Source organism: Lissotriton helveticus, chromosome 4_1 (assembly GCF_964261635.1).
Source record: "Lissotriton helveticus chromosome 4_1, aLisHel1.1, whole genome shotgun sequence".
NCBI lineage: Eukaryota > Metazoa > Chordata > Amphibia > Caudata > Salamandridae > Lissotriton > Lissotriton helveticus.
This window is the reverse complement of record NC_136063.1, coordinates 566384706-566397417: the sequence shown is the minus strand read 5'-3', so window position 1 is coordinate 566397417 and position 12712 is coordinate 566384706. Positions and strand designations below refer to the sequence as shown.

At 42.1% G+C, this 12712-nt stretch overlaps 1 protein-coding gene across 11 annotated transcripts in view; it reads right to left on the bottom strand.

The window, feature by feature from the left end:
• The window catches only part of NCOA2 (nuclear receptor coactivator 2), a 1089938-nt gene that overhangs the window by 695026 nt on the left and 382200 nt on the right, over positions 1-12712 (bottom strand). For 5 of the 11 annotated variants that reach the window (XM_078687166.1, XM_078687171.1, XM_078687167.1 and 2 more), the window contains one exon: positions 11584-11660. The exons of the other annotated variants lie outside the window; for them this stretch is intronic. The gene's annotated coding sequence lies outside the window, so the exon portion shown is untranslated. The remainder of the gene's footprint in view (positions 1-11583; positions 11661-12712) is intronic. 11 annotated transcript variants of the gene reach the window in all.

The following is a 12712-nucleotide window of genomic DNA, read 5'->3' as shown; positions in this document are numbered from 1 at the left end:
TAGGTTAGCCTTTCTAGAAACAAAGCTTACTATTTTAGCTATTTGTGATCAGTTAGACAACTGGGAATCAAACCAGTTTAGGATTGGACCATCAATAACCATTTGCTTCTTCAGGGTGCTAATCAGAGCATGATAACCGACTGTATTAAAGGCAGTCAAGAAGTCCAAAAGCACAAGTAGGAAGGAAAGAATCATCCACAATTTGTAAAAGCCACTTCAGTGCTACATACTTGTCTGAAACTAGACTCGAAGACATTTAGAAGGTTATCGGCCTGAACATGAAGGGATACCTGTCAGGCTACAAAGCTTTCTAACACCGTCCAGAAGGGACATTTTGATATTGGGTGAAAGTTGTTGAGGTCATTGGTGTCAGCTGCGGACTTCTTTAGGTCAGGGGAGATGGAGGCAGTTTTTTTTGTATATTCTTATTGAGAAGTACATGTCAATATATAAACAATACGTAAAAAAAGAATTAAACAATACATCAAATTAATAAATTACTATGAAATGGTAACTTATCGGATTTCTAAACACACAAATCATAATACAGATATCAAAAGATACAATATCCGAGATATTCATAAAACCTGGAAAGGAAAAAATAGGAAAGGTGGACAAGGAAGGAGATGATGTAGATAGTATAGAATATGTATTAAACCGAGAATGTCTTCTTTTCAGTATGTGGCTTTTTGCAGTCTGAAATAGGTAATTGTTTTGTAGACAAGATTAACAGTTTTGTTGTATTTTTTCTCACCGCAGTGTAGATTTAAGGTACCAAGAAAGACAAGTCTCAAGCTGCAAAAAAATAAAAAAAATAATAAACACGATTTCCTCAACAAATGATCTGCTTTCACCTGGAGGGTCGGAAATTACATTCATTCTGAGATTAGAAGTCTTTGGAGAGGTTCTAAGAGTGGGACAATGAAAGCAGAGAAAGCGCTCAGTAGGAAGTAATTAGAAGGTTAACACATGTCCCTATGAATTACTGCTACTCCAACACCATGTCTGACTTCTCGGTCGCAATGGAGGATGGAGTACACTGTGGGAGAAGAATGTCTAGGACATTGCTTGAAGCGTCACTGAGACAAGTCTTGTCAAGACCAAGGTATCTAGGATATCATAATCGTGTCTGAGAGCTCCAAGCAATGTTTAACTGCAGGTCCACAATTATAGAACAGACATTGCATCAATGAGTGAATGTTTCTGAAGAGGGTATCGTTAGGGAACTAAATGGGAGCAAAAGTGAGATTGAAAAGACCCTTCTTTCTCAATGGCGGTTATGAACGAGAACGTCTGCTGTACCGTATGGTGAGGATGGGGTCAAGGGCAACAAGTTTTAATGTGTATGTTGCCGGACAAGTAGACCCAACCCCCTACAGCACAAACCCTTTGGGTGCAGTCTATAGTGAACAATTATGGATCTGGGAAGGGCACTGTCTGCAGTTAAGGTAATATTTGTGTCCATGTGTTAATGCTGTTCAAACTTGTATTTATAGTTCATTAATCCAAAGCGTTTATTATTAAGGTGAGCACTCCAAGTAAATGTTGTAAGCTCCGACTTCACTACGGACAGTGGTTGCAGTATAGAAACGTGTACACTAGTTTTCAAAGTTTAACAACATGAGGCTATGCATAATGCTCCCAGAATGCTCTCTGATTAGATGTAAATATTTGCAGAAGCTTCAAAGCAAGATTGACGAGTCTTTGCTTTCAAAATAAAAGGTTCACAAAAAATGCAAGTAGGAAAAAAACATTTAGCTAAACTACTGTAAAATTGTAGGTTCCATTTCTTTGCAGCATTATTTGGTCAAATCTCTTGATGTATGCTAGTATTTCCCAAAGATATTCATAATGGAAAATCAGTGTAACTAGTTTCAATAAGATTATGTGAAACATAAAAATAAACAAGCCTTGGTAAAGCGGGCAGGTCTGAAATTGGCTGTCAGTCTTTTGGTGTTCTCAATGTGGGACTTCTTTTGGCATGGGTTTGGTAAAACTTTATTGATGTGGGAGTTGTCAGACCGTCACCATTATAACAAACATTGGGAAAAGCAAAACATTTTTGGTTTCAAAAAGCACACATTGCCACAGTAGTTCCCGGCACTGAACCAAACTATTTGGTGTACCAATTTGCTACTTGTGAAAGAGCAGAATGCTGTCACTAACAGTGAAGCCAGCAGATAGACAGACAGAATTTTAATAACCGCTTCGCTGCGGCTGGAATTCCCCTGCGGTGCTGGAGAATTCCACGTGTGCGCGTTTCAGACGGCCCCAGGCCGTCCTCTGCACACGACCACCGTGACGTCAGACGGCCGGGGGCCGTCCAACGCACAGAAGAGGTTAAACACCAAAGGGGATGGTAAACGCCAGACCTTATTAAGGGCCCAATTATTAAAGAAAGTCTCAAAAGTGCACCCATGGTATTTCTCCTTGCATTAAGTGCATAAACACAACTTTCGTGAATTCACAAGAATTTACAGAAGTAGGCCAATAAATAGTACTCCTAGAAAATATTTGTTTAATGCATTTCAGCATGAGCAAATGTGCATGTGTACATTTGCTCATGCGAAAATCTGAGTGTTTGCAAGTTCACTTTCCCTCCAACCACTCGTTTCCCAACCCTGGAAGAAGTTTCACATCTGCCATTGTCAGGAGTAAAGTTCCAACCTTTCTCAGTATGGGCATCCCAAACCCTGGAACTATTGCTTAATGCTACCTTCAGCTCCAATCTGCGGAAACGTGGCAACAAAGGAATGGCTAGTTTTCAAACCCTACTATGGTATGAGACCTGGCATTATCAGAGAAGCTATATCAAAGCTCTTATATAATGAGATTGCTGCCATGATCTGTTGCCGCATGACATGGCACAACATTTTGGTACAGGACAAGTAGAGTTATAAAGCAACCTGCCCCATGGACAAGGGGATGTTTTATTAAATTCCACACCCCTGGACAGGACATCAATCTTTGAAGAATCAGCAAAGATAGGGAATCGGGAGAGGTATTCAGGGACGGTGTTAGGGAAAATTAGTTGAAATACTTGTTTGGTTAATGAGTGGGGAATGGTTTTTACAGTTGTTTGAGAATAACTTTACATTTGAGGAGATTTGCAGGTATTGGAAGGGAATTCAATTGGAGATCCAGTAAGGGCAAGAGTCAGAGAGAGGCTGGGATGTGTGCTGGGAGAAGAGAGGAGGAAAGGCACAGGACCGCCGATTGAAGTAGGTGTTGTGACCATACCCATGGCGAGGTGACAGATTAGGCGATCCAGTCAGGGCATGAGGTGCGGTGAGGCTAGAATGTGTGCCGGGAGAAGAGGAAAGAAAAGGCTGGGGCGAGCAGGCGGAAGCAGGAGCTGTGTTTGTACTTGTGGGGAGGTGAGACAGATTAGGGGGAAGAGGGTGGCCTGGCATGTTCACACAGTGTTGAGAAGAGGAGGGGGGTGGGGGTCATAATGGAAGGTTCTGTTGGTCATAGGGAGAATGGGAGTGGGCAGGTGTTCTATGTAGTGGAGTACAGGGATCAATGTTATAGCATGTAGCTTTGTAAAATATTTCAAATTTTAAGATGTGAAAAACAGAGATTACTTCAATGCAATACCTTTGAATTGATACTTCTTTTATTTTAGGTTGTGTTCACCTACTGCAGCTAGGATTGGCCGCTGTTAAACTCAGTACAGATTCCAAATGTGTTTCATGTAAAAGCAGAAGACTTCTCAAATGGAATAGAAGTAAATGTAGTTGCTCCTTTTGTTCCAATAAATCACAACCAAGCTCCTCACATTGATTTTTTAAAAGCATTTTACTACATTTGATAATCAAGAAAATTTCATAAAAGCCAAGTTTACAAAAACCCCATCGCATGACAATGGGATGAGCTGACCTACCCCTTAAATGATGGCACCAATAAAACATTGTTACAAGGCTAAGATATTAGAATGACAGACAAGCATTCCTCCCACAAACCCAACAGATACAAATGAAAGGTGACGGAGGCAAACATAGCGCATATACATATATACACACATATATACATATGCACACAAACATTTTCTTCAAAAACCGTAGTTGAAACCATAACATTGAATCCATGGTGAATTTTCAGTATCTCAATTTAATTCCTTTAAATCAAACAATTAAATGTTCTATAAAAATCACCTCCTGATCTTGGCTAAATAAAATGTACATTGCAGCAGAATTATCAAGAGCCTTTCGAAACATGATCAGGCAAATTTGGGGGAGAGCGACAATCCAAAGAAAAACAGTAAAGAAGGGGGGGATCACTGTAGAGAGATAAGGAATATGCTACTTACCAGTATGAATCTGTTCTTGGCATAGAGGGCTGCAGAGTGGTACATTTATGAATAGATCGCCATCTGGTGTTGGGCTCGGATGATTGCACTTGTTTTTCTTCTGGAGAAGTCTTTGTCGTCATCGATGACTCCTCCTCTAGGTGTTAGTGCGCATGGGCATCGGCTCCATCCTTAGATTGTTTTGCCATAGTAGGGTTAGATGGAGTAGTGTAGTAGATTACATAAAGATATGCCCATGTAAGTGTATCTAAATAAGATAATGTTGGGACAAACACAGGTTTCCGGGGAGGCAGGGAGGGCATGTACCACTCTGCAGCCCTCTATGCCAAGAACAGATGCATACTGGTAAGTAGCATATTCCGTTCGAGGCATATGGGCTGCAGATGGTACATTTATGAATAGATTATACAGCAGTTACCTCCCTAGCGGTGGTCACCCGTGTCTGTCGCAACTGTTTGAAATAGAGTTTTTAATACAGCTTGGCCCACTCTGGCTTGTTGTGTAGCCAGCACATCAACACAGTAGTGCTTTGTAAAGGTATGTGGTGTAGACCAAGTTGCTGCTCTACATATGTCATCTAGGGGAATGTTTCCTAAGAATGCCATAGATGCTCCTAGCTTTCGTGTAGAATGAGCTCTAGGAGGAACAGTTAATGTTCTCTTTGCTTTTATGTAACATATTTGTATACATCTTACAATCCATCTAGCGATGCCTGCTTTAGAGATAGGATTGCCCTTATGTGTTGGGGAAAATGCTACAAATAGTTGTTTAGTTTTCCTGAAATTTTGTGTCCTTTCTATGTAGTACAAAATGGCCCTTTTGACATCTAGTGTATGTAGGGACCTTTCTGCTACCGTCTGTGGCTTTGGGAAAAAGACTGGTAGTTCCACCGGTTGATTGATGTGAAATGCTGAAATTACTTTAGGCAAGAACTTTGGGTTTGTTCTAAGAACCACTTTATTCTGATGTAATTGTAGGAATGGTTCTTGTATTGTCAGTGCCTGTAATTCACTTACTCTCCTGAGTGAGGTAATGGCTATAAGAAAGGCCACCTTCCATGTAAGGAATTGTATTTCACACCTATGCATAGGTTCGAAAGGTGGTCCCATTAGTCTGGTGAGTACTACGTTGAGGTTCCAGACCGGGGAAGGTGGTAATCTTGGTGGAATGACTCTTTTAGGGCCTTCCATGAAGGCTTTAATCGCTGGCACTCTAAACAGGGATATGTGCTGCCTGTTTTGTAGGTACGCTGCTATAGCTGCTAGATGTACTCTGATAGATGTATACGCGAGATTACATTGCTGTAAGTGTAGTAAGTAGCAAATAATCTCCTTTGTTGATACGTCCAGAGGGTTGATATTATTAGTGGTACAGTATATAGCAAACCTCTTCCACTTAGCTGCGTAGCATGCTCTGGTGGTGGGACGTCGCGCTTGCTTAATTATCTCCATGCAATTTGGGGGTAGATCTAAGTACCCAAATTCTAGGATTTCAGGAGCCAGATCGCTAGGTTCCGTTGTGTGGGATCTGGGTGCATTATTTCTCCATGGTTCTGTGTAAGGTGCATGGGTAGAATTCTTAGCTTTTGGTGTGGCACTTGTGAGAGTTGCAAGAGCGTGGTGAACCACGGTTGTCGTGCCCACGTGGGTGCTACTAGTATCATGGTCATTGAGTGTTGTTGCAGCTTTCTGACCACTAATGGGATTAGTGGGAGAGGGGGAAAAGCGTATGCAAATTTGTTGGACCAATTTATCCATAACGCATTGCCCTGCGACAGGTGGTGTGGGTACCTGGACGCGAAGCTTTGGCATTTTGCGTTCTGATGAGTGGCAAAGAGGTCTATCTCTGGTTGTCCCCATCTTTGGAAGAATGGTTGCAGTATTTGTTGGTGCAGTTCCCATTCGTGTATTTGTTCCGACTGTCTGCTTAAGATGTCTGCTATCTGGTTTTGAACTCCTGGTAGGTGTTCTGCTAACAGATAGATGTTTTGAGGAATGGCCCATCTCCAAATTTCCTGCACTAGTCTGGATAGTTGGAGAGAGTGCGTCCCCCCCTGTTTTTGAATATAATACATTGCTGTCATGTTGTCTGTTCTGATCAGGACTGCTTTGTTGGTAACATGCATTTGAAAGGCTTTCAATGCTAGAAACACAGCTAGTAGTTCTAGATGATTGATGTGCAGCCTTCTTTCCTGCACACTCCATCTTCCTTGTACTGTATATTTTTCCATATGCGCTCCCCATCCTGTTAGCGAAGCGTCCGCTGTTATTGTCACCTGTGGAATTGGTTCTAGGAACGACCGCCCCTTGGCAATGTTTGTTGTGTTCCACCACTTCAGAGAGCGGTGTGTGCGGTCGTCTACCAACACCAGATCTGTAATCTGTCCTTGAGCCTGATTCCACTGTGTCGCTAAACATTCTTGTAGCGGATGCATTTGTAGTTTGGCATATGGTATTAGCAGTATGCAGGATGACATCATCCCTAATAACTGCATGAACACTTTTGCTGTTAGTGAGTGTTGTGGCTGAAATTTTTGAATGATTGTAAGCATTGTCTGGATCCTGACTGCATTGGGGTATACTTTGGCTTTTTCTGTGCCTATAGTAGCCCCTAAATATTGTTGAACTTTGCTTGGTTGCAGGTGTGACTTTGTGTAGTTCACAGTGAATCCTAGTTGGTGCAGCATGTGAATTGTCTTCTGTGTGTTCTGAAGACATTCTTCTTGTGACTTGGCCTTTATTAGCCAGTCGTCCAAGTATGGGAAGACATGTATTTGTTGTCTTCTTAGGTGGCTGCAACCACTGCTAGGCATTTTGTGAACACCCTTGGTGCCGTCGTGACACCAAACGGAAGGACTTTGAACTGATAATGTTGTCCTTCTACCACAAACCTTAGATATTTCCTGTGGGCTTTGTGAATCGGGATATGAAAGTAAGCGTCTTTTAGATCCAGTGTAGAAAGAAAGTCCCCTTTCTTCAGTAAAGGAAGTACTTGTTGGAGCGTGACCATGTGGAAATGTTCCGAATTTATGTATGCGTTGAGAGGTCTTAGGTCTAGTATTGGCCTTAGAGACCCATCCTTTTTGGGAATTAGGAAGTATAGGGAGTATACTCCTGTTCCTTGCTGTTGCTTTGGAACCTTCTCTATGGCATGCTTTTGTAGCAGAGATAGTACTTCTTGTTTTAACAGTGTTAAGTGATCTTGTTTCATTGGACGCTGTTTGGGGGGGATGTTTGGTGGGGTAGATGTGAGTTCCAGGCAATAACCATGTTGGATAATTTGTCTCACCCACCTGTCTGATGTGATGTTTTCCCAGACAGGTAGGAACTGTGATAGGCGTCCCCCGACCGGTGTTATATGGTCTGGGGGAGCTGTATGAAGTCACTGCTTTGGGGTTGGAGAATTGCGGTTGTTGTTGTTTCCGCGACCTCTACCCTTGCTGTTGTTACCTCTGTAACTACCTCTAGAATTACCTCTGGGTGATGTCGGTGTAAAAGAGGTTTGTTGCTGGCTTGTACCTGTATTTTTGGATCCTCCTCTATAGGTGGACATACGAAAGGAACCTCTTTGGGTCGGCTGTTGCAATGCTCCCATTGATTTAGCCGTTTCCGTATCCTTTTTCATCTTTTCTAAGGCCTCATCTGTCCCTGTGCCGAAAAGTGTTTTCTCATCAAAAGGTTGGTTCAGTAATGAAGTTTGCACCTCTTGTTTGAACCCTGAAACCCTGAGCCATGCATGTCTCCTTAGCATGATGCTTGTGTTTATGGATCTTGCTGCAGTGTCTGCCGCGTCTAGGGCGCACTTGATTGAAGTGTTAGTAATTAACTTCCCTTCCTGTATGAGTTGATCTGCCCTCTTTTGATGTTCTTTAGGGAGATGTGTGATGAGTTTTTCTAACTCGTCATAATGCGCTCTGTCATACCTTGCAAGTAGTGCCTGTGTATTAGCTATGCGCCAGCTGTTTGCAGCTTGAGATGCTACTCTCTTGCCAGAGGCATCTATTAACTTAGACTCTTTGTCAGGAGGTGGAGCTTCTCCAGTAGATAAAGAGTTTGCTCTCTTACGAGCTTTTGTGACCACTAGTGAGTCTAGAGGAATTTGTCCCTTGATGAATATTGGGTCTTTTGGAGCTGCCCTATATTTCTTATCAATTCTTGGGTTCAATACCCTAGCCCTCACCGGGTCTTTGAATATCTCTGATGTGTGATTGAGAAGGCCCTTAAGCATTGGTAGTGTTCCTGATGTTCTTTGTGCAGCAGGTAGTGTTTCTAATAGGAAATCCTCTATTTGAGGTTCTGCATGTAGTTCTACCTTGTGGTATTTTGCTGCTCTTTTAATGAGTTGCGCAAAACCAGTATTATCATCAGGAGGTGAAGGTTTTGACGGATACAATTCAGGGTCGTTATCGTTATCTGACCCTACATTGTACTGTTCCCATGGGTCTGCCTCCTCTGGGATTGTGTCTTCATCATCCCCAGGATGTTCTCCCTCCCCTGTGTCACTTTCTACATCTGTTGTAGGTGTAGATGGTCGTGTGGTAGGGATAGTTGGCCTATTGTGAGGAATAGGAGAAGAGGGTGTGTCTCTAGGATGTGGAGAAGGGGGAGGAGTTGTATTTGTCCCCATTGTTCTCTTCTTCGGAGGAGTTTTGTCGTCCGAAAGGTGTTTTTTCTTTTGACTGTCCATTTGTATTTTCGGCACCGAGATTTTATTCGGATCCGATGTCTTCGGTGTCGAGGGTGTCGAGGTTGTTTTCGACGTCGATGCGTGTTTCGGTGTCGACATGGACTGTTTCGACTTCGAGCTTTCCTTGATATGGAGCTTCGGTGTCGATGTCGGGGTGGGTCGTTTATCTGAACCACCATGATGGGAGACCAAGTGTTTCGGTTTCGGTTTCGTTGCCGGGCCCAAAGGCGGGGCGTCGGAAACTTTTTTCGGTTGTCTGACCGGGCTCGAGGGCGGGGTCGACACCGTGCGGGGTGTTCTTTGGTAAAGGGACGTCGTCACTCACGGTTTGTTGGACGTCGATTTCCTCGACGTCGGACTCATCCGCTTCTGACCCCGCCTCGTCGCCCTCTTCTTCTTCCTCTTCTGGGTGCTGGTCCTCGAACAGCTCCGGGATTGCTTGTGACTGCATTCTCGATACCTCGTGTCTTCGGGCTCGACGGTTTCTAATCGTCGATTTTGAGGAAAATGCTGCACAGGCCTCACAGTCCCTGGATTCGTGTTCAGGGGACAAGCAGAGGTTGCACAGCTCGTGTAGGTCCTTGTGTGGGAACTTAGCACCACACGTTGGACATTTTTTTAATGGAGTCCTTTCCATGGACTCCGGGCTGGACTACGTCGAGCTGGTCTTCTCGTAGTCGTCGTTCTTCGAAACGCGTCGAGATGGAAGTGTAGTCGCGTTCGATAACAATACCGTCGAATTGGAAAGGGTTACGCGCCGAATATAACTTTCTTTATCAAAGTCGATCCGGAGCGCTTCGATCCTCATCCGAACCCGATGGCGGAAAAAAACAATCTAAGGATGGAGCCGATGCCCATGCGCATTCACACCTAGAGGAGGAGTCATCGATGACGACAAAGACTTCTCCAGAAGAAAAACAAGTGCAATCATCCGAGCCCAACACCAGATGGCGATCTATTCATAAATGTACCATCTGCAGCCCATATGCCTCGAACAGAAGTTTCCTTATTTTTAGCCTATTAAAGTGACCCACAGGGCATTCCAGTTCAGGGAGCAGTCGGAAGAGGCATGGGGAAAGGTGGAAACATGAATATCCCGGCTTTTTGGCAGAAGAGAGCCACAGTTCTCAGCATCATCAATGAGTTTCACATCTAGGTAATCATCCCTTCCTCACCAGGTCAGGGCTGTATTGCGTCATTCGCCAACCCCATTCTGATGTTTAAGGTATATTCTGAAAGGTTTCCATGTAGTTTGGAAATGGTTTATCTTAGCCCTTATGATTGCAGCCAATTTTTACAGATTTCAGTCCACCATGTGCCAATTGGTGGTGGGGTGCTTTACTTCCAACATTGAGCAAGATTTAGCATGCCCGCCAATAAGAAGCATGTGATCAGTTTTCCAATGTGAGAATACAAAGGGTATGATCTATCCTCAACGGGGTGAACCAACAGTATCACAAAAGGGTATAATGGTAGGTCTATACCTGTGATGTCCATGATGAGGACCATCAAGGACATCCTGTGTGTCAGACTGATTGGCAATGTGAGACCTTGTAGCTGGGGAGGAGTAGGCTCAGGTTGTTGTCATTGTTATTAACCCTTGTATAAAAAGTGTTCTGACATTTGGTTTTTGCTTTTCTATGTTACGTGCATTTCCCATACAATGCTTGGTGTGTTTATTTGAGAGAGAGAATGTGTGTGAGTGTTCTGGACTGTTAGGGCACATTTAAGCAGTTTTTCCCCCCATTTCCCTGGTGGAGTTCTTTAACACCTCTATTATTTATGTGTTGTACCACCACTCTTCGTTCAAGCAACATTATGTAATTGTATTTATTTATATGGCACTTCCTATCCCTGACGAGGCACTAAAGCACATTTCGCATAGTAGCACGCTACTACGGAACCAAAAAAGGATTAGTGGTGAAATAGTTTAGGGAAATGGGGGTTAATTTGAGCTGTGGACATGCGAGTTTGTTAGTTGCATTGAATAGGATAATGGAGGGATAAAAGAGGAAAGAGTCTTGAAAGTGATATTAAGGAGATCATAGTAGCAACTTGACGCTTAGGAAGAGTAAAAGGAGAGATGGAGGAGGGAAGAGTCTGTAGAAAGGAATTCGGGAAATCATAGCATTAAAATGAGTAGGGATGAATCATGAGGGTTGAACTGAGAAAGGGATGCATGGGAGATCATAGTAGTAAACTTAAGTTTTGGGTGAGCCAAAGAGGAATAGAGGGGGGAAGAGTCTAAAAAGGTTTATTTTGGAGATCATAGTAGTAGAATGAAATTTGGGTTGAGTCAGAGTGGAGGTAGAGGATATATTGGGAGAAGTATAGGGTGAGACAAGGTAGTGCATTGTAGAGAGTCAAAGATGTTTTGTTATTTTTTTCTACTTCCACAGTAGGAGTAAAGTAATAAATATATAGATACAGAACTGCTTAGAAAAGGTACACATGTAGATATATATTTTTTTATTTCTACAGTAGGAGTAACATAATACAACTATAGATACATAACATAGAAAAGGGATACATGTATAAGAAAGAATATATAGCAAGATTTTAAGTTGTATTGTACAAAATCAGACCTTCAGGTATTGCTGTAATTGAAGTAAATTTTCTTTTTAAATTTGATCTTTTCCTCAATATTTCAATAGTGAAGCACCTGTAGATAAATAGTTATGATATTTACATATTGTGATAGAATAATGAAACAGGGATTCATAAGCATCTAATCAAATAACTTATATGAAAACTATGCTGTGACTTATAATCAGGTTAGGCATAAAACAATAGATATTTAACTATAAGTAATATATACATTTCTTAAGCAGACCTAAAGAACATCTATATATGTTAAAAATGTAGTTATACATTTTTGTCCAATAGAAATACATATATCGAGATACACACAATAAATGTTTAAAAACACAGGGATGCTGTACATTAAGTTGGAGTATGGTGGTTATGTAGGAAAGAGCTAACTCGAGTAGTCTTCTGAAGGTAAGATAGTTATATGAGGATCTTCTGTTTGGGAGAAATGACATCCATAGTTTGGGTACATGAACAGAGAAAAATGTACCACCTATGGTTTTTTCTTGTATGGCGGGGTTTATGAGGCGAGGTGCCAATCTCGAGCAGAGGTTCCGAAGTTTTCACAGTAATGAAGCTTGATCTTCAATTTCTCAATTAGGTCATTCATTGATAACCTGGAGTCCATGGTAATTCCAAGGTTTCTTAGTTCCTGAGACACTTTATGAGGTGGTCCCAGATAGTCAGGCCAGGCGCAGAGTGGATCATCATTATTCCTATCGCCATGTGCGAGTATTTAAGTTTTCGAAGCATTTAATTTGAGATAGCTCCATGTCATCCACTGATCAACGGTTCTGAGGCAACTGAAGGTTTGTGAGTTTCCAATTTCTTTTGGGATTTCCTTACTTCAGCACTGGCTTAAAATAAATTTTACGTGTAGTAAAACATGAATAAAAGTGTGGTAACCTTTGAGTATTCGACAGGCCTTGAACATTTGTTGGCATATTGTTGGGTTTGCATGGCTGTCCCTGTATCTTTTTGATTTTCCCTTTGCTCCTCCCATTTTGGAGGAGCTATGTACAATAAAGTGTCATTCCCCAAGCCACTATCATATTTATCCCTCAGTAGTAAGTTTTCATGTGCAGATTTATCTGCTTAACAAATATTTGCATAACAAATATAGTT